At 50.9% G+C, this 20,775-nt stretch overlaps 1 protein-coding gene across 4 annotated transcripts in view; it reads left to right on the top strand.

Moving 5' to 3' along the window:
- EXOC1 (exocyst complex component 1) overlaps positions 1-20,775 on the top strand; it is a 791,619-nt gene that overhangs the window by 719,687 nt on the left and 51,157 nt on the right. The window lies entirely within an intron of this gene.

The raw sequence follows: 20,775 nt of genomic DNA, 5'->3' as shown, positions 1-20,775 counted from the left end.
ATCGCCGAGGAGCCCGGGGCGCACTGCGGGAGACCGACACTGCTGGCCGAGGGTGCTCCCTGGTGGCGAGCCGCGGCGGACATAGCCACGTTCTGGGCCTGCGCTGGAGCGCTCCTCCACCCTCGCCCCCCTCCGGAGAGTCCCTCATCGGGCTGCCCGCGGCCCCATATTTACTGCGACAGTCGTTTTCCACCCGGACAGGGGACTCAGGTGAGGAGTGGGGGGGGGTGGTGAGTGCGGCGTTCCCCTCCCTGCGGCTGCCCATTCCACGGGCGCCCGTGTGCGCTGCCTTCATTGTGGACCTGGCGGCGCCTCTTCAGCTATACTTGGGCCCCACTACATACCAACCTGGCGAGTGTGGGGCTCGCCCATACAAACTAACTGAGGCCAGGCCACCTTACAATCTGCAACCGCCCAGGGGCGACACCCACCCTAAACCACCTTGCTCCTGAGCTTGGCTGTGCGGCTGGGGCATCGAGTGAGGGCCCAGCTAAGACCTACACCTACTTGCTTCATCGCCCTCCCCCCGCCGATGTCCCTCTCCAGCTTCCAGACCTACGCCGACCAAATGCCAGCCAGATCTAAGAGCACTACCCACGTGGGCACCATGGACAAGTTTGCCAAAACGGTCCCTCGAGCTGAGTCAGACCAAGCATCATCCTCGCCTGACCCGGGCCCTCACCGCGGTGTCACACCGCCTGATCTCACCACTTTAATGGAATCCATGGCCAAAAACTTTGCCGCTTTTCACGAAAAGCTCGACGACATCAATGCAAATGTTGCCTCACTTAAGACTCGAGTGGACCAGGCGGGATCCAGGATCACGAGGCCGAGAATAGAATTTCGCTCAACGAAGATGGAATCCACGCGCTCCAAGACACTGTGGCTTCCCTGTCGCGGGAAATGAAGAATGTCAAGGCGAAATGTGACGATTTGGAGTCTCGCTCCTGCAGAAACAACTTGCGCATTGCATTCTCGGAGTTCCCGAGAACGCCCTTAAGGGGCGAATGGAGGATGCAGTTGAAAAACTACTTAAAGACCTGCTAGACAATCCTGATCTTTCACCGTATTTCACTGTGGAGCGAGCCCATCGGGCCCTATCGCCTCACCCTAGACCGGGTGACATTCCCAGGCCCATTATCGCTAAGATACTAAATTATCGCGACAGGGACCTCATCCTCCGCCTGTCCCGGGAGAAGGGAGACCTATGATTTGAGGCCCACACTATCAGAATCTTCCCTGACTTTTCAATTGCGGTGCAGCAGGAGAGGCACCAATTCCTCGGCGTGAAGAAACTGCTCAGGGAGCGCAACATCCCCTACGCTATTCTGTTCCCGGCGACGCTGAAAATTACCTACAATGGCAAGCTATATTTCTTCACAGTCCCGGACGAGGTGGTGAAATTCATCGAATTGCAGGTACCGCTACAGGGCCCGAGGAACGACCCCCCCTCCCCCAGCGGCGACTGATCATGAACAGTACGGCCCGGAAACGTGGGATCATGTCCACTGATCCTTATTTTTCGATGTGTTAATGGCAACCAGTCATCGTTCACTCTGCAGATATGGCCTCCTATCACATACATTGGGTTGCGGGCTGGCTCCTAGACGAATTACACTCTCCCTACTCCTCTTAGTGCCTGGGGCCAGCCCTGCATCCCTCCTTCTCCTACTTCGCTGCCTGGCCTGAGGGCGCCCTCTGGGTTCAGAGGCCGATCACAAGATCCGTCTACGGCAGTAACATCACCGGGACAGCAATGCTGCCCCACATTATGCTAAAGCTGCCGGCCGCGCGGCACTAGCGCTCTCCGCTGCTATTGAAATGTTTGTTTTCATTTGGTTACTCCTTATGTTTTGCCCCTGTTGGGCGGGAAAGTGGACTGTTCCACGATGGATCTGGCCCTTCGTCCCTCACCTCTTGGTGGGATTCTGCCCGGTTGGAGGCTCTTGTGTTCTTGGGTGGGGGGGCTGCACTGCATGTTGTAGTTGGGCAGTGAGGGTGGGGGGGGGGCGAAGTTGGGGTTGTGTTTAAAGTAAAAGGCATGGCAGAGAGATGCAGAACGTCAGCGCACTACACCTATGCGGGTGGTGAACGCAGACTACGACATGGGAATGTACACTACTGCAGGGATGTCCCATAATGTGACACCATGGCTCTTAATATGATGACATGGAATATCCGCAGACTGAGCAACTTCACCAAAGCCCGCAAGATAACTGCCTACGCCCATAGGCATGGTGTTAAGATTCTCCTTCTTCAAGAAACTCAACGCCCTGGGGCGCCTGGCGACATCCCTCGCCCTGACGTGGGGCAACAACAGGTACTACATGAAATACTCAACCCAGTCCAGGGGGGTACTGACATTAATCCACAAATCCGTCCAGTTCTCATTGCGCACCAGCCATATTGACCCGAGGGTAGATTTGTAATACTTCACTGCTTGCTCGCCAACATGGAATGCCTCCTTGTTAATACATACGCCCCTAATTTTGATGCTCCAGAATTCTTCGAGGCCATCATCAGCATACTTCTAAAGTACATTGGTATTCCGGTCCTATGGTGGGGGTGATATGAATTTAATCCTAGATGGCGACCTAGACAGATCCGGTACCTCCCGCAGAGCCCCATCACGTGCAGCTCCTGGCGCACATGAACACACTTGGTCTTACAGATGTATGTGGAGCCCTCAACCTACAGTCTAGAGAGTACACTTTTTACTCATCAGTGCACGATAGCCATTCCAGGATAGATCTCTTTCTCATATCAGGCTGTATGGTGGGCAGGGTCACGGAGTCCAACATACTACCGCGCACGCTATCGGATCACTCACCGATGACACTACGCATAACACTGGGACAGGACCGCCCCCCGCTCCTCTTGGAGATTCAAGGCTGAGGCCCTACGGGACATAGTCTTCAAGGCGGATATCCTGGCTGATATTAACACCTTCTTTGACTGTAACAACAGGCGGGATACCTCTGACAGGGTGCGATGGGAGGCATTCAAGGTCTTCATTAGAGTGATGTGCATTTCTAGAGAAGCCGGGGTTCTCAAAGCTATCAAAAGTAGCCTGCAACGGTCTGAGGCAAAACTAAAGGAACTTGAGAGAGAATATGCTGCTGCCCCTTCCCCGACCATAGTGGCACAGATCAGAGCGGAATTGGAAGCATTTGAGTCCCACGCCCAAAGGGAGGTCCAGTACTATGCCCGTCCCGTAGCTGCCAGGAAATATGGAGAGGGTGACAGACCGGGGAGGACGCTGTCCAGGCTGGTCCGCACGGTGGGGGGCAGGATTCGCATTGACTGTGTCAAAAACGCAGACGGCACCCTCTGCTGGTCTGACCAGGACATTCTCGCGACATTCACTGCGTTGTACACAACTCTATACGGCCCCCAGCAGGAACATAGTCTACAAGACACAGATGCCTTGCTGGACCAAATACCCATGACCCTCCTCTCCCGCACCACCAGCGACCAGCTTGAAGCTCCATTCACCCTTGACGAGATAACCACAGTCATCTCGAACTGCCCGATGGGCAAGGCTCCTGGCCCGGACGGTCTCACCGCCGAGTTTTATCGAGAGCATGTAGCAATCCTGGCACCCAGACTCTTGGAGGTTTGGAATGAGGCACTAAGCCTACACACCCTGCCCAATCCATGCATGAGGCGCTCATAACCATGCTTCCCAAACCTGGCAAACTAGTGGACGAATGCGGCTCTTACAGACCCCTCTCTTTGATCAACACCGACATGAAAATATTTGCCAAGATTATCGCCAACAGATTCCTCCCTATTATGACACACTTATTCCATCCCGATCAAAGGGGTTTTGTGCCTGGCAGGTCCACAGCGCTCAATATCCGCCCCTTGTTTAACGTCCTGGCCAGAATTGACCCCAATGCAAACGCAGTAGCGGTCACCCTTGATGCCCAGAACGCATTCGATATGGTGTTGTGGCAATACATGTGGGCGGTACTCGAATAAATGGGAATTGGCCCCCGCATGATGTCATATATCAAGCTGCTCTACACAGACCTCATAGCCAGAGTCCTGGTCAACACCAGGACCTCGGCCCCCTTTGCCATCCACAGAGGTACCCGCCAGGGCTGCCAGTTCTCCCCGATACTTTTTGCACTTGCCATCGAACCCATGGCTGAGAGCGTCGGGCACAAACAAACGCGTAGAGGTGTACGTCTGCGCGACGCCCCGGAGATCATCTCGCTGTATGCGGACGATGTGCTACTTTATATCAGGGACCCGTCCACCCACCTGGACCCGGTCATACGGGACATTACCAAAATTGGCACTTTTTCAGGCTTTTCCATTAACTATGCCAAATCTGAGATTTTCCCGCTCACACCGACCACAACACAGCCGTCATGCGAATTCCCCCTTCGCTGGTCACCAAAGGGCATCAGATACCTCAGGGTGCAAGTATCCCTCACCAAGTCTTCACTACTGGCCGACAATTACGGGGCTGTAGCGCAGCTTGCTGAAGCTCAACTGTTGAGATGGCGTAGCCTCCCGCTCTCCTTGTCGGGCAGGCTGGCTCTAATTAAAATGATAACTGTCCCCAAATTGCTCTACGTCTTCGTCAATGTGCCGATCTGGCCTGGAAGGCGATACTTCAGAAATCTGCACTCACTCTCTCTGCGCTCAATTTTTGTGGCATTCCGGTGCGGTCCGGATGAAGTGGCAGCATATGACCCGTCCATACGAGGAAGGGGGCTTCACCGCTCCTGACTTCGCAAAATACTGGACTGCTGCACAGGCCCAACACGCCACAAACTGGTACACGTTCACTGACCCCCCCCCCCACATGTGAAGCTCGAGAAGCTAGCTGGCGATGGGGTTAAGGCCCTCTCTCTTATACTCCACCACACATTTCACACTGATGCCCAGGCCGACCCCGTGGCGGCCACAATCATGGCACTATTCTTAGAGAGGCACAGCTACACCCTACTGATGAGGTTCAACCAGACCGAAACACGTGTCTGGGGTTGCTGTTGGTACTCTTGTTCAGAGGAGAATTGCCTAGCATTTCGGTACTGGACTGCCCCAGGGCAGGACAAAGACTGATATGTTTGGGATATTTCTTCTCTGTGAAAGATAGTGAGCTAAAGACTCTGGGTAAGGCTCTTGTAACCAGGACTCATGTCTGGCAGAGAGTCTCCCAGGACCCCCTTTGTTATATGTGGAAACAAATACTACACTCACAACCCGGCCTCCACCCGTATTATAAATGGTTGCCCATTTGGCAATTCCCAGGCCTCACCCCCACACATGATAAACTTCTAATGAAACACTGGGAAGACTTGCGATATCGGGCCTTGACCGATTTCTATCCCGATGCGAAGTTCATCACTCCGCAAACATGGCGTCGGGGCCACTCTGGTACTGCGCTAGAGCTACTGCAATATTTCAGGCTGAGAGCAGCGTTTCGAGCATACTGGCCCTCATACCCTGACGAGCCCCCAGACGCACCGGAGATACACTATGTATCTAACTCAGCCGGGACTAAAGGGATCGTATCTTCCCTATATAAAATACAGATGTCCAACCCCACAGAGTTGCCACGTGCGGTGCGCGAGCTATGGCGCGACGAATTGGGACACCCTATCACTGACGCAATATGGAAGAAGATGTGCGTACACACCCGCGCCACTTCCTTTAATGCCAGATACAGATGCATACAATATAAACTCCTAAATCGCCTGTACTACACTCCACACAGACTGGACAAATTTACACGCACTCAGGCTCACCCCTGCCCAAGATGTAAATCTTTAGGTGCGGATCATATGCACATGTTTTGGTCCTGTGATGCATTCGGTCCATACTGGAAGTCCATAATAGACGCCCTCACTGAAATCACAGCGCTCCCCATCTCCCCGAAACCGGTAGCTGTATGTATTGTTTGGCCTCTGGGATAGCCCTGAATTGTGGAAAATGTCCAGGTTTCTGAATGTCGCCACCATAATGGCAAAAAAATGCATATTGCAATGTTGTAAACGCCGCTCCCCCCCATCATTTGAAATGTGGCTGAGGGCCCTCACCTGGACTCAAATGTGCAAAGAGGACTACATCAACACCCTCCCGCAGACCTCCCGTCCCAAGAATGTGTGGTCAGAATTTTGTACTTACCTGAACAACAAAGATGATCTAGAACTGTTGTCTTCCCCCCCTCCTGGTGAGGTGAACTAGTCCTTCCCTGAGCCTTATATGCCTGCTCGATTGGGCACCTGCTCCCGCTTGTATCTACCATGCAATTTGTAGTCGCTCATGTACCTGCTACCATATTCACCTTGTATATTTTGCTGATTGTCTGTTCTTTCGCTATGCCAATAAAGAAAGTTTAAAAAAAGAATTGTTTTGTCCTTTTCTTCCCTCCTCAGCATTCGGGCCAGGAGGTGGTCTGATTTATTAGCTTTAATATAGTATTTTTGTCTGAGGCGCAGTAAATTGCGTTCGGCTGCTCTTGTTTGTATGAGGTCTAGTTGTCGTATTGACCTGTATTCCCTTTTGATGGCAGACATCTGTGCCACCCCCATTTTAGCCATGACGTCTTTTAATTTACCTTCTATTTGGGCTTCTTCTGGCCTCAGCTCCCTATCGCTTCTTGCTTTTATTGCTATGATTCTTCCTCTTATTGTTGATTTAAGGGAGTCCCACCATGTCTGCATCGTGCCTATACTTGGCCTTATTATTCCCCACATAGGCCTCCAGTTCTTCTTCTACTGCCCGGGCTAAGATTACATCTTTAAAGAGCGAGGTTGGGTAACGTCACCTCCACAGGCCTGTGGGGGGGGCCTCGTTCTCTCTTGAGGTCGAGGGTTAGTGGGGCGTGGTCTGAAAGTATAATTGCTCCCAGTGTTAAGTTAGTTGCCCTACCGAGCAGGGCTCTGGAGATCCATATGTTAATCGATCCTGGAGTGCGATCGGTGTGTGTGTGTGAATAGAAGGTATCACCCTCTCTATTCCCCTCCCATTCCCTCCATGTGTCTATTAACGCCAGTTCCTGGAGTTTTCGGTTGAGGTCCCCTGAGGGCCGCCCCTGTGATGCCTGGGGGGTTTTGCTCCTGTCCTTAGCAGGGTCCCAGGCCATGTTAAAGTCCCCCATATGTATGATGTTTGATTTAGCAAACTTCTCGAGTCGTGTGAGGGCTTTCTCGATGTAGGCGTCTTGGCCTGTGTTGGGAGCATAGATTGTTGCGACCGTGTAGGCCTCCGCCCTCCCTTCCAGAGCTGCTGCTAAGTACCTTCCCTGGTCGTCTGTATCCTTTTCCTTTAATGGACAGGTCTAGCCCGTCGTTCAATGCCACCAGCACTTCCCCTTTCTTGTCGGGTCCCGTAGCCTGAATGGTTCTCGCTTAACCCCAGAATTTTATCCTGTGAGTGTCCTTTGCTTGTATGTGGGTTTGCTGCAGTATGACGACTATGTGCGGTTGTTCCCTTCTCAGGTATCTCTCTACCTTCTTTTGTTTGATTGGCAAATTCAGCCCATTTACATTTGGTGATAAGACTGTCGGTTAATCTGAGCTAGCCATTCTCGTTCCCCTGGGTTTGTGGTATTAGACTGATGTCATGGAGTCAGAGATGCCCACTTGGTTCTTCTACCCCTCTAGCCCCCCCCCGTTGTGACCTCTTCTTTCTGGTGACGGTTACCTCCGGGTCATTCCCCCCCCCCCAACTGGGTGGGTTCAACTAGCTCTCAGCCCCCCTCGAATTGTGGTTTTGAGAGTTGAACTTTAAGGAACTCCCAGACTTGACCCACGCAGGATCTCCCCATCCCATTTCAATATTGGGGTTAGGTCTTGATCTTGTGTCTCCTCTGGCAGGCATTTGACCCTTATATTGCATCTCCTGGATCTATTCTCCAAATCTTCTTCCTGCAGTTCGAGGTTGTGGGTGGCCACTGTTAGGATCTCAAAGAGGGTGTCCGCTTTCCTCGCATCTTCTGTCAATTCCTGAATGGCACGCTTGTTGGTGTCCACCCTCTCCTCAATTTTGTTAATGTCTCTTCTTATTTCCTGTATTCCTTTGGCCAAGTCTTCTCTGAGTGTCCATTTGTTTCTGGCCTGCCACAGTGATTTTGTCTACCATCTCAGAAACTGTTTAAGGGAGGCGTGTGTTACCGGCCTATCTTGATCTTCCGGCCGGGGGCCTGCCTCCAGTGGCTTGTGTTGCGATCCCTGGTTTGGTCTGTCTCTTTGGCCCATATCTTTTCCAGGGCTCCATCCTGTGTCGTCTTGATGTTTTTTTAGCATTGTCAGAGTGTCCCTGATCCTGTTTCTCGACATTACGTGCCTTGGTTGTTACGGGTATGTCCCGTTGCTAGTTCGGTCTGCCCCTGTTTTGTTCCAGGTTCAGTGCCGGGGCTGTGTGTTCCGCTGCTTTGAGTACAGGTGTGTAGTAGCACCTGGGCCATGTGTCTTGTGGTGCCCCCTTCCTGGGGTTTCCGGATACTTCTACTGGAGCTCCTAGTTCTTAGTGTGGTGTGGAGTCTCCCCTGGAAGCCCCCAGAGTTGCCGTGTGTTTAGCCTTTTTTGGGCTCCACCCAGCTTGGTGGCTATGCGTTCGGGGAGTCCCCCCACCCTTTTAGGGGAGGTTTTTATGTTTTCATTCAGTGCTGGATCTTGGGGATTCATTCCCCTCCCCCGAGTGGTTGTTGGGTTCAGTGTGACTGGTAGCTACATTTGCCACCGGCGTGCAAGACCGGCCTCCCTTTCTGGTTATGTGGCCCTTCAAATCCGCTTGCTTTGCGGTGGTTCGGGGGCCCAAAGAGCACCGGGACAGGAGGGAGAGTTCCCCCTGTTTAGTCCTTCTCAGCCCCTGCAGGGAAATCCTATCTGACTTACTTGTTATTGAGGCGTTAGTCTTGCGGCATCCAACACGAGGGCCAGGGGCTCAGATGCACCGCTTAGTAGCTGACTACTCGGTATTTTGCCAGCATGGAGGGGAGAGCCAGATCCTGCACACTCAGACCTCTAGGCCTCCCAATCGGGTCCCCGGTGGCACCTTTCTGCCCTGCGCGGGGTTGAGTTAGTCTTCCTTCCTGGCCCTGGTTTAGGCGGGTCGCTGTGCGTCTCGCTATTCCATTCAAGATCTGAAAATCTGCTCTCCAACCTGGACTCCAACATTCCCTCTGTCCTCATCCTTCTTGATCTCTATTCTGCCTTCGACACGGTCAACCACACTATCCTGCTCAACTGTCTCCGTGATAACCTGGGCATCACTGATCAGGCTCTGGCCTGGCTGACCGCTTTCCTCTCTGACCGACCCTCCCAGGTCCAACTAGGTTCCTTCCTGTCATCTATCTTCCTCTCTACCTGTGGGGTTCCCCAGGGGTCTAACCTCTCACCCTAGCTCTTCAACCAATACCTGGCAACTCTCGCCCACTGCATTGCCTTTTTCTGCTCAAATTTCCAGTGCTACGCTGATGACACTCAACTCATTTCCCGGCTGCCCTCGGCCACCTCCTCTCCCTCACTCATCTCTGACTGCCTTACTGCCATCCAAGATTGGAGTGCCGCCAATGATCGTTGTCTGAATGCCAGCAAGACGGAGATCCTCCTCATCGGCACGCCATCTCCATCCTTCTGCCTCACCCTACCCCTCCCTTGGCCCTCCTCCTACCCCTACCTGCGAGGCTAAGAACCTCGGGGTAATCTTTGACTCCACACTTTCCTTCTCCGCCCATATCTCTGAGGTCTCTTAAAAGTTAAACTTCCTACTGCACCTCCTCAGAGGGACTCTGCCTTTCCTCTCCTTCCCTCAGAAGCTCACTGTCTCCCAAGCTCTGGTTCTCTCTAGTTTGGACTATTGTAACAGCCTCTTTCTAAATCTACCTGCCTCTCCTCTCCGCCCTCTGCAACTTATCCAGAACAGGACTGCAAGACTTGTCCTTGGCCTCAAGCCCTCGGATCGTATCTCTGAAGCCTTGAAATCTCTCTGTTGGCTCCCAGTGGATGCAAGGATTAAATTCAAAACCCTCTGCATTGTCCAAATGGCTTTCTGGGGTCTGGGTCCAAAATACCCTCAGCTATCCCTCCGCAAATACCTCCCCTCTCAAGCTCTTCGCTCCTCTACCTCTAACTCCCTCCGGGTCAATCGTTTTTCAAAGAAACGAGCTGGGGGTAGATCTCCATCTTCGGCTGGGGTCTTCCTCTGGAACAGCCTCCCTGCCAATCTAAAACTTGAGGAAAACCATCTCCAGTTCCTGAAGAACCTCAAGACCTTCCTCTTTGCTTCCGCCTTCGCTCCCCCTCTTCCCTGCTGATCTGCTCTCTCTTGGCACTGTGCACCTGGCCACCCTCTGTCCCCTGGGCCCAGGTACCTGCTCACCCTGCTACCCTCCTGCACTGCCTCCCAGCCACTCCTTGCACTGGGGACTGTATCGGTACCCTTACAGCCCCCCGTCCCATTTTTCTTCTTTTTCTGTACTTATCAGGCTTACCCAGTCTACTGCCTTAAACACAGCACTTGCCACTTGCTGGCTGCACTGCCACTGATTATTGCCCCCATGTTTAAATTATTATTTATCTGCTCTCCTCTGCTCCGCACTTTCCACTCTCCCCCTTCCATGCACTTTTTCCCTTTTCCCATGCACTTGCACGTTCTCAATGTCACTGGGTCTAGTAAGATCGTTGTTGTTGTTGTGTTCTCCCCTGTTCCCCTCCCTTGCCTAGTCGCGCTCTGAAAATATCATATAATTCACTCCGCGTCTCGCGGGGTTAAGGTCTTCAGGCTCTGCTTGAGGTGGCCCCTGCAGTTTCTCCCTCTTGCGGCTCTGAATGCTCTGATTTGTAGGTCCTGGGGAGGGCTTATAGTGCTGCTTTCAGTGCTGTAATTCCTTCACGTGTTGGGAGCTCGGGCCACAGGGTTTACCGGAGCATGGCCATCTTGGAATCCAATCTTCTAAAGTGACTTTCTTATGTGTTTGCAGAGTAAATGTCTTAATGTATTTGCTTAGAACCCCAAGTGCGCGTATTTACCGATAATACGATGGCATTCTCTTTTCACTTTCTAACGATGCAACAAATTAAACAGCGAACAATCAGAAACTAAGAAGTGTGCTTTGAAGTATATTGTAAAGTATTCCAAAGTGTTCTTGTGTAAACGTATGAAGTATTTGAGGTGATTCTGGTGTAAATATAATAAATATATAATTTTATATAAACTATATGTGTAAGTGCTTCTTTGATGTACATTTCTTACTGGGTTCAGTGTACTTACCTACAGCTCACATCTTCCTCTTAAGATGAGCCTGTGTGCTCTGCCACTCTACCAAGGTTCCAGCAGTAGTAGAGACTGATATTTAGAGTTGGTGATCTACAAACTACTGGGATAGTTTACTAAAGTCTTACCTCCAGGTGGGACTCTAGGAAAACTCCCCTAACCGTGCTCTCGGTCATAGGGCATTGAGGAATCATTTGTCGCGGTGGAGGGAGATCTTCCACACTTCTCCTCCGCCCCACCTTAAGGACTTTGTCTCCAGGACCTCTCGTCAAGACAAGGTAGGCCCTCTGTTTAGCACTGCCCCACAGCGCGGTGACTCCTTCCCCAGGGTTCGCACAAATTGGTGTTCCTCGGATTCAGGTTCTAGCAGGCCTGAACCCTCTAAGGCTACCCAAGCTGAAAGGGACCCTACCAGGCTGTCCTCGGAGGGGTTATCAAGTTCGTCCTCTTCTTCTACCCCAGGTGGTAAGGGATCATGGTGTGCCACTTACAAGAGTCTGTCCTTGGCTAGATCCACCACGGCTACTGGCACAGGTGCCTTGGGCGTCCAGACTACCAGAGCTTGCTCCGAGGTCGTGAGACAGGACTTTACGACTTCCGGCCGAGGGCTCAGCGCCTTCCAGAATGTTTTCGGAGGTTGACGCCTCTGCTTCGGGTGCAAGTCCCAAGCTGTATCCTCTCGTGTCTGAGGCCTATCTTGGCTCAGGGCCATCGTGCCCTCCCGCCCAGGGCATGGCGCAAGGCTTCAAAATGGCAGAGGGGCATGTGGCAGAGCCTGCAAGGCAGGTGGCCATCTTGGATCCAGCTCAGGGCCTTCCAGTGCTTTCGCCCATCTAATGGGCTTTGCAGGATGATCCCAGCCCCCTTCCCTCTGGAACAGGGTGCGGGTCATACGTTGCAGGTTTTTGGTCCCCTCAGGGGCACTTCTACCCATCACAGCCGTACAGCCTCAGCGCTTTGACCAGGAACGGAGGCCCAGTGGCTCGGAAGGCTGGGCCCCTAGGGACCTGGCGGCTTGTGAGGACCGCTTTTTCGAGTGCTTCCTCTTCCTCATGCATTACCCTCAGATGAAGGGGCTCCTGAAATACATTGTGAGGAGGTCATTCCGCAGGTGACGCCGCCCCGGCCCTCTCCTGTGGGTACTCCTCCCGTTTCTCCTGCGTGACCGGTGCCGGTCCCCCTACCGGTCGTTCTGAACCCTCCACCTCCTCCTGTACCACCAACAGCTCCCCTCAACAGCCGCTGGATCTGTCTGCAGCTCCGGACCAAGGTGGTGGGGGGCCCTGCCGGCACCTGTGTCCCAGGACCTGGATTCCCCTCGGTCTATGAACAAGGGGGGACGGGACAGGATGACGGACAGGATGATGAGCCCTCTGCATCCGTTAAGGCCTTTCATGACCGCCTTCAGGGCCTGGCAGAGCTCTTGGGGGTCCCTCTTCCCAAGGAAGCCCCCTAGTAGTCGGGTGAGCTAGCAGAGGTCTTGGGCAAACACTCCGCAATCTGGTCTGGCATCCCTCTCCAGAAGGATGCCCTGCAGGTGACGCAAAAGGACTTTAAGGAGCCCAGTGCCAACGCCCAGATGAACAAGAAGTTGGACAGCAGGTTTAGGCTGACGGACGGGAGCCAATCCTCCATGCCTCCCAACCTCAGCCCCATCCCTCTGTGGTGGCTGCAGCCTCATTGTATTCTAAACCATAGTCTTCATCGTCTTCCTCCACGGGAGCCATCTCCAATTGCCTCTCCAAGGAGGACAAGTCCTTGAGTCCTTGGGAAAGTGCTGCTACTTCATCTCATGACTGCATCTGCGGCAAACCAGCGTGGATGCCCTCATGGCTGTGGGTAACTAGAAGCTGTGGTGGGCGCCTTGGGAATTTCTGCCTGACCTCCCTTTGGAGAAGCAAGCCTCCTTTAAGGCCAGTCTGGCAGATGCCCAGGCCATTGCGCAGGACCTCATGGAGTCTTCGGTCTCCCACATTGCCACAGCCAGCAGAGAGCTGTGCCTTGGGGTCGAGATGAGAAGGACGGCGTGGATGCACACCACAAAGTTTTCATCTGACGTGCAGGAGCGGATCCTGGATCTGCCCTTTGAGGGCATGGAACATTTTCATTTGTCGGTCGATGATGAGTTAACAAAGAAGAAAGCGTCCACTCAAACCGCCAAGTCGCCAAGTCCTTGGCCATCCTGACAAAATTAGGTCAGAAATCCTTCCTTCAGTCCCTTGGCAGGACCGGGTTCAAGCCCCGCACTTGAACTGGCTTCGAAGGGTTCCGGGGTCTACGTACATGGAGGCCTGACGGGTCGCCCAGCGACAACAGGAGGAAGCTGCAGAAGACTTTGCGCAGGTTTTTCCGCTCCCCCTTCCTCTGCCCCTGCCTCTGACGCCAGGAAGCAGTGACGTCAAAGTCGGGGAACACAGCTGGCCTGTGGGGGGCCTTTTGGCTCTTTTCCGGGACACCTGAAAGCGTCTTTTCAGCAACCCGTGGATCCTATCCATAGTCTCCACGCGCTTCAGTCTTCCTCTTCCTTTGCCTCTACCATCCTCTCCTCCTCTGTCAGATCGGGTCTGCAACTCTTTTACCGGTTCCTCTTGTAGACCGAGGCTTCATTTACTATTACAGGATTTTTGCGGTACCCAAGAACAACCAGGCTGGCCTGAGGGTAGTTCTGGACCTGTCGTTTCTAAATCTTTCTTTATCACTGGAACGCTTCAAGATGATTACGCCTGCGCACATAGCCGGGTCTATGTGTGTAGGGGACTGGATGTGTTCCCTGAACCTCAAGGATGCCTACGTGCATGTACCGATCTATCAACCACATCGGAAGTTACTGCAGTTCACGATTATGTCATACCACTTTAAGTACAAGGTGCTGCCCTTTGGTTTGCACTCGGTCCCCCGTGTCTTCATGAAGTTGATGAACGCAGTGGCAGGCCTTCTCTGCTTGGAGTGCCATCAGCTATACCCTTATTTGGATGACTGGCTGGTGAGGGCGGGGTCAATCGAAGGGGTAGTGCACTACTGCCAGAGCCTGGCGGATCTCCATCAGCTGGGGTATTCCCTTCAACCGGACAAAGTCACAGTTATGCCCATCTGAGGAAGTGGTCTTCCTAGGGGTGCGTTGGAACACTACTGTTCAGCAGGTTTCCGACACCCGACAGACTTCTTTTCCTCCTCTCTTTCGGGCTGGAGGGCAATGCGATACATGGAGCATGGTCCAGGACAGAAGCCCTCCTGCATATCAATCTGCTCGAGATGAGGGCAGTGGGCCTGGCCCTCATGGCGTTTTTGGCCTACATCAGGGACAAGTCGGTTCCGGTCAGGACGGACAATTCTACTACAATGTTTTTCCTGAACAAGTAGGCACCTGTTCATCTCCCTCCCAACGCCTCCCCCCCCCCCGGTCCTCTACGTGGACGCGGTTTCGATCTGGAAATGGGCCCTGATGGATGACATTTGGATGTAAGCAGTGCACCTGCCGGGGACAGCAATGCAGAAGCAGATCAGCTGAGTCGCTTGGGGTTCAGCACCTACGAGTGGGAGTTGCACAACGACTCCTTGTTGCCCCTGTTCCAGCATTGGGGTTCACAGACCTGGATTTGTTTGCATCTCCCCTGAATGCCAATTACCCCCAGTTTGCCTCATGGGCAGGTCGGTCGGAGGTCACTGGGACCCTTTGCAAGTTCTGGGCCTTTATGGGTTGCGGCCTCATCCTGGTTGCCCCCCACTTGGTTTCGAGACCCTGGTTTTCGGATCTGCTCCAGTGGTGCTCCCAGGGTCCCGTCCATCTTCTGATCCCCAACAGGGATTTCCTGACACAGCAGGGCGGGGCAGTGGAACATTCGGATTCAGCAAAACTGACCCTGGCGGCCTGGTTCCTGATCAGCTGAGGCTTCAGCATGCTCAATTTTCAGATGACAACTGGAAAATCATTCAGCAGGCCAGGAAGCCTTCGACTCGGACCCAGTATAAGAGCAAATGGACTAGGTTCTGCCATTGGGCCTGCGATAAGGGTTTGGATCCTGTCACCTATCCTTTAGATGACGTACTGGACTTTTCAGCACACCTGGCTCGCTCTGGAGTTCCGTTGGATATTTGCTGCATGTATTTGGCGGCCATTGGGGCTTACAAGGATTCCTCAGAGCATGTGTTTTCTCCAGCCACCCCGGTGGTTAAGGCCCACCTTAAGGCGTTGTCTAGGGTTTTTCCTGCAGTGCATAGGCTGCATCCGGTCTGGGGCCTCAATGTGGTTCATGCAGCTTTGCAACGCAAGCCTCTCGAGCCGATGGCCTCTATGGACATCCGGTTGGTGACACTAAAAACTTTTTTACTGGTGGCTCTCACCTCTGTGTGCAGAGTTAGTGAGATGCAGGCGTTGTCCTCATGCAAGCCCTTCACCACGTTTCACAACGACAAGGTCATCCTGCGTACTCACCCAAACTTCTTGCCCAAGGTGGTCTCACTCATTCCATTTGAATCAAGAAATCTGCCTGCCGGTGTTCTTCTCGAACCCACAGTGGGAGGCAGAGAGGGCCCTCCATTCCTTGGACCTCAAGAGGGTTCTCAAGTTTTCTCTCAGGTGAAATCCTTCAGGAAGTCTGAGGCATTGTTTGTGACATTTTGGGTCTCCTCCCCCGGCTCTCAGGCTTCCAAGGCTTTCATCGCTTGTTGGCTGGTTCAGGCTGTGTCGGAGGCGTACACAGCCATGGGCAAACCTGTTCCTGAGGGGATTCATGCCCATGCGTCAGAGCTAAGGCCACGGGCGTCGCGTTTCAGAGACATGCTTCTTGGGATGTCATCATCAAGGTGGCTACTTGGGCCACTCCGTCCGTCTGTAGGCACTTCTCGTTGGACACCAGCTCCAGGCGTGATGCAGAGTTTGGTCAGACGGTTCTGAAGAATCTTTTCACTTCATCCAAGATATGAGGTGCGCTGTCACAGCTCCCTCCCTATGTTTATGTTCAATGGAATCGCCCACAAGGATGGAGGAAAGGGGACTGGGTGTATGAGTAATAAAAGTAACTCACTGTCGTGACTAGAGTACTCCTAATCCATAATCCCCTTTCCTCCATATGTCCCACCCACCTTCCCCCGCTAGTATGTCAAGTGCTAATATGTACTAAGAGTAGCCAGGTATATATGCCACTGATGTGTTCAAAGGGGACTGAGGTGAGCCGCCGTAGGCCGGGGCCTCGGCGGGGCATTCCCACGCTCGAGGCCACACCCTGCACGGTATACTAAATTTAAAGGGGGAAGCTCAATTGTTTGCTGACAAAGGTTCTGGTACCGTCCCCATGTTGGGGGACGCCCACATGATGGAGTAAAGGGGACTATTGATTGAGTACTCTAGTCACTACAGTGAGTAACTTTAATAACTGCTGCTATCTAAGGAAGCTTTACTGCTGGAGGGAATGCTTGAAGTGGGGTTGATGGTGATTATTAAAGCTGTGAACACTACCTGCTTAATGCTATGCATTAAGATGAAATGGATACCCCTTTTGTGGAAGGAACCCCCTTTTGGGGATTGAAGCAGTTTTGAGGAGTGGCAAATAAGCGGGATGTGTCCAGATGAAAAGATGGGGCTGTGTACACATGGGACATAAAATAACCAGGCCTTTTCTCATTTAACTACTTTGGCTGGGCTTTTGGGATACATAATGGTCAACTCTTGCAATGTGCCAAACATGCTGCATGAAGACACTGGCCTGTCTTAATGCAAAAGCTGGAAACAAATCCTGTTCTGCAGGCTCAGTTAAATGTGAGATCAGCATCTGAAGGAGTATCTGCAGAAAACAAAGCCATGCTGTACTCTAGGTCTCCCCCTGATGAAAGCAAAGATTATTTTGGACAGGGATGTTAGCTAACAGCTATCAGACGTTCAGTGGAGGGCGGCCTAGGCTTTTAATCATTCAGCAGGAATGCTAGATTTAGAAGAATCCACCGGATGACCCAGGAAAGCTTTCCACATTCCTCATTGATATTGCTACATTTTCCCATATGGCTTAGGATTGCCAGATAGTCTGATCGTTTTGCAGTAAGGTGATTAAGATGATTGAAGAAGTTACCAAGAAACTGTACAGTGTGGGCAAAACTTCTTACTGTTGGCCATGTTAAATTGGAAGAAAAGCCAGAAAATGCTAGCAGAATTTACCATTGTTTTAGTGTAGAGAAAGATTCCTGTGTCTTGAAAGCCCTGAAGAAAGTAAGTTAGATCAGAGATCTAAATATTTTGGCCAGAGTAGCTTGTGATTCTGGAGACTCTAAGGGCAATGGGGTGCCCACATCCTCCACACTCGACTGGGGAGCACTACCTTAGACCATACATTTCCCACCGGACACATTCTCTCCCTGAGCTAAAGGGAATACATTGATGTACTTGGCTCACTGTGTAAATTGAGGGGTACAAACAGGGAAATGGAGTGGCTTTTCAAATATGTTTCTATGTGTGATATGTGCAATTAGGAATTTGTTAATACTCTTGATTGAATTTTCAACTGAAGGAACTTCTACACCACTCCACATAGTTCATAAAACCATCAACAACACAAGTACACACCAAGACACCAGATAGTCTTACAGCCACGGCCACTCTCGACCCCTTATGGACACATCTAACCAATGCGCACGACCGCAGCCCAGCCCAACATCGCACAACCCACCAACACAAACACTAGCACACAACACAAAAAGCAAACAACTTTGTCACCTAAACAACTGGTTCACACCACATCTGAAAGACCTCAGAATTCAAAAAAGAAAGTTGCAGTCAATTTGGCAACACTCACCCACTGAGGAGAACAAAATTAAATTAGCCAATCTCGCCAAACAGTATAAAAAGGAAATCATAAGCACTAAAAGAAATACCTTTAACGATAGAATATCTAAGGCCAATTCAGATACCAAGGAGCTATTCTCCATCCTCCGTGAAATGGAATCACCCCTGACTGATAACACTCCTAAAAATAAGCTCTGGTGCACTAATATACAAAATGCCCTGGCGGGCAAAATTAGCTTGCTCCAAACCAAAATTGCCAATAAAAAAGCTTCCCTGCTCCTGCCAACGGAGCCTACACCTCAGCCACAGCTCCTCCCAAACCAGCCTAACACCCCTCACCCATTTAGCTTCAGACAAATATCTATATTGGAGACAGAAAAAATCATACTATCTCTAAAGCCCTCCAACTGCAAAGGTGACAATTGCCCCGCCCAAATTATAAAAGCTGCAGCTAGAGACCTAGCCCCCTTCATCTCTAAACTCATCAATGCATCCTTTAAATCTAACCTAGTGCCCAATAACCTCAAGCAATCTTGGGTGCTTCCCTTGCTAAAAAAACCAAACACTTGACCCCGCAATACCGACAAATTACAGACCTATCACCACTGTCCCATTTCTGCTTAAAATTATTGATAGAGTAGCGTACCTGCAAATTCAGGACTACTTAGAAACTAACAATCTACTAGGCTCACGGCAATCTGGCTTCCGTCCCCTTCATGGTACTGAAACAGCTCTGATTGACCTCAAGACCCAAATTGACGAGTTGAAGGACAATGGCAAATCAGCTATGCTACTCCTCCTTGGCCTATCCGCGGCCTTCGACTTGGTAGATCACGCAGTCTTATGCAATCACCTCAGCTCCGCCGCTCATTTTTCAAGTGATGCCATAACCTGGGTACAATCCTTCCTTGCAAACCGGACAATGAGAGTCTTCTCCCCCCTAGCTGCCGCTGATCCCACACAAGTTTCATGTGGTGTCCCTCAAGGATCATGTGTATCTCCGACGATGTATAACATCTTTACTAAGCCCTTGTTTGACAAGTTGGACAGATTGGGTATCATCTACACTAATTACGCAGATGACACTCAAATCCTTATCCCCCTTTAGGGCAACTTCTTGGAAGACACGGCCTTAGTAAATAAGATATATCTCCTCATTCAGGCATGGATGGCATCTCATGGCCTCTGTTTGAATGACGACAAAACTGAGTTACTGATCCTCGGCTCAGAGCTGGCCATCAAAAAACTTGACCCAAACTATGCCTCATTCAACATCGACAATAATGTCATCAAAGTGATGCCTGCAGTAAAAACCCTCGGGGTCTATCTCGATTCAGCGCTCACCTTCAAGAAACAAACTAACTCACTAGCATCTTCCACTGCATATACTTGTAAATTGATCCAAGCATGCAGACCATTTCTAACTGAGACTAGTTGCATTACATTAGCTAACGCACTCATATCCAAGTTGGATTACTGTAATGCCCTATATGCAGGATCTAACAAGTATATCCTTGATAAACTCCAAACTCTCCAAGTAGCTTTATATATTCATAATAGAGCTCATATCTCCACCTCTAGGAAAAATATCCACTGACTAAAAATCAAAGACAGGATTGCCCTCAAAACACTCTCCCTTAACTCCAAATGTCTTAACAATATAGCGCCTCCTTACCTGGCGAACAGAGTCAACAAGAGATCCTTTAACCGCCCTACTAGAATGACTAACGCCTATACGTTAGTGGTGCCTAGATATAAAAAGAGTACAGCTGGCAGCTCCAGTTTTCCGGTCATAGCTGCGCAAACTTGGAACAAACTCCCTCTGGATCTTAGAATGGACCAACCTTACCATAGCTTCAGGCGGAAAGTCCTCACCTGGATACGCTCCAATGACACTTAGCTTACCGTTCCACTGCCACCTCCTCTAGAGACCCAGATGACTGTAACTATATGATCTGATATCTGATTAACCAACCTGAACTGTTGTTCTCGCATTTTCTTGTACATGAAACCTTTGTTAGTAATATAAACTGCATAACTGTATTTTTCCTGTAACCAAGTTCTCAAGTATCCTTGTACTGTCTGCGCCCAGCTACCCTTTCGGGTTTGGTTTTGCGCTATACCAAATAAACAAACAAACACCCAGGGCACTGAGTCTTACCCATACAGTTACAACACACAGGGCCTCCTGCAACTAATTCCACATGCAAATCAACACACACAGACGCAAGTTCCTCCTGGCTCTTAAGCTATCCTCTCATCCTATCCTCACTAACCTCCCCAACTCCCTCTCTTGCAGTGCCACGCAAGCACCTGGAGACTGCCCCTGCGTGGTAACGGTGCACGGTATAAATCAACTTAACATAACATATATCTTTTTTTCTTTTTACACTCTGAACAATTGGTGCCAATTTTTGTATTGCTCATGTTTGGACTGTTGATTGTTTATTACTTGATTACACAATGTCAGTGTTTAATAAACTCCAATGCAGACACATACAGAAGTGAACATTGTGCTCAAATAGAAAAAATGCCCCCTTTCATTTAAAAATCGATTCCTATAAATGGTGCAATTTAAATTCTTGTGACTTGTATAGTACAATGATTAGGATATGGTTCAATGTCTGGCTAGAAAAAGAAAGATGTTTTGTTGTAACTTTGTATTTAGCTCTTAACATGAATATCATATTTGTTACAAAGCTTTTTTACATGATACGCTTGTTTTGTACTTTAAAAATCATATATCCCAATCTGTCTAAATCCTC

This window comes from Ambystoma mexicanum, chromosome 6q (genome assembly GCF_040938575.1).
Source record: "Ambystoma mexicanum isolate Mex_15411 chromosome 6q, UKY_AmexF1_1, whole genome shotgun sequence".
Classification (NCBI taxonomy): Eukaryota; Metazoa; Chordata; class Amphibia; order Caudata; family Ambystomatidae; genus Ambystoma; species Ambystoma mexicanum.
The sequence above is the reverse complement of the archived record's forward strand: the minus strand, read 5'-3'. Positions and strand labels throughout refer to the sequence as shown.